Here is a 2,143-nt window from a genome sequence, read left to right on the forward strand (position 1 = left end):
GCTTTGATCTATTGACAATTGAGACATCGACGTACAAATCAATCACATCATGTTTCATTCCCTTCCACCAAAACTGAGAACGTAGATCCTTATACATCTTCTTGCCACCAGGGTGGATCGAATATCGACTACAATGTGCATTCCGCAACAAGCCCTGGCGCAACTCAGATATATCAGGAACTACCCATCTATCATTCATCCTAAAACTGCCATCATCAGCCACTCTAAAACGAGTATCTTGTTTCTGATAAACTAACTCCCTCCATCGCTGAACTCTCTCGTCTGTCATCTGTGCATCACGAATACAACCATATATATCAGGTTCAGCTAATAAGGTAGATACCTGGATAGGAGTCGTCGAGATATCAAAATCATATCCCAAAAGAACAACAAGACATCATCATAGCTGATAAACGATTCACATCCTCTGCAGTACAGTTCACTTTACGGCTCAATGCATTAGCTGTAAGATTGGCTCGACCAGGATGATATTCAATCTCACAATCATAATCTTTAAACAAATCTAGCCATCGTCTCTGTCTCATATTCAACTCTGTCTGTGTAAAAAGAAATCTCAAGCTCTTATGATCAGTATAAATCGTAAACGAAGTATCATATAAATAGTGTCGCCATATCTTCAAGGCAAAGATAATGGCTGCTAACTCCAAGTCATGCACGGGGTACCTTGTTTCGTGTGGTTTCAGATGTCTCGAGGCATATGCCACAACATGTTGATCCTGCATCAAAACACATCCCAAAGCATGTAATGATGCATCAGTATAAACAATAAACCTCTCGTTTTCTGTAGGAATTGATAACACCGGTGCAGTCGTCAGTCGGTGCTTCAACTCCTTAAAACTCCTCTCACGTGCTTCAGACCACTGAAATCGTACACTTTTCTGAGTCAACTTTGTCAAAGGTCTAGCAATCTTTGAAAATCCCTCGATAAATCGACGATAATAACCTGCTAAACCCAAGAAACTAAGGATCTCTGGTACAGATGTAGGTGCAGACCACTGTAACACGGCTTCGACCTTCGTTGGATCAACAGAAATCCCATATCTTGATATAACATGACCCAAGAGGACAACTCGATCCAACCAAAACTCACACTTACTGAGTTTGGCATACAACTGTCTATCTCGCAGTACCTGTAATACTGAACGTAAATGCCCTGCGTGCTCAGCCTCACTCCTGGATTATATCAATATATCATCAATGAACACAATAACAAACCGATCGAGATAAGGCTGAAATACCCTATTCATCAAACTCATGAATACAGCTGGAGCATTCGTCAACCCAAACGGCATAACTAAAAACTCATAATGTCCATATCTGGTCCTGAATGCTGTCTTCTGAATATCCTCCTCTCTAACTCGTATCTGATGATATCCTGACCTCAAATCAATCTTCGAATATATTGAGGTTCCCTGTAGCTGATCAAACAAATCATCAATATGAGGGAGGGGATATTTATTCTTAATCGTTACCTTATTTAGCTGTCGATAGTCAATACAAAGCCGTATCGTTCCATCTTTCTTTCTCACAAATAAGACTGTTGCACCCCAAGGCGATACACTAGGGCGAATGTATCCCTTGTCCAACAAGTCCTGTAACTGGGCTTTTAACTCTCTCAACTCTACTGGTGCCATTCTGTAAGGAGTACGAGAAATAGGGGAAGTACCTGGCATCAACTCAATCCCAAACTCCACCTCACGGGCTGGTGGGAAGCCTGGAATCTCATCAGGAAATACATCAGCAAACTTAGCAACTATAGGTATCTCCTCAATTCCCACCTCCTTCTTCTTCTCTGTCACATCTACAACATAAATAAGATAACCCTCATGTCCATGCTCCAATAATCGAGACATCCGGATGGTAGATACCAACGGAACACGGGGACGAGAACCCTTCCCATAAAATGTCCAACGCTCTTTCTCATATGTATAAAAATATACTACTCGCTGATAACAATCAACAGTCACACAATATCTCATCAGCACATTAATGAAAGGAGGATCGATTAAGGTTCCCTAATGCGCAACGGAAGTTTCAAAAATTTGTTTTTCAACAAGAAAACCGAGCACTCTAAGCCTATAGTGTATAGCAAATACGAAAAACACAATATGACATTCATAGG

This window comes from Primulina tabacum, chromosome 17, assembly GCF_025594145.1.
Source record: "Primulina tabacum isolate GXHZ01 chromosome 17, ASM2559414v2, whole genome shotgun sequence".
Taxonomy (NCBI): Eukaryota; Viridiplantae; Streptophyta; class Magnoliopsida; order Lamiales; family Gesneriaceae; genus Primulina; species Primulina tabacum.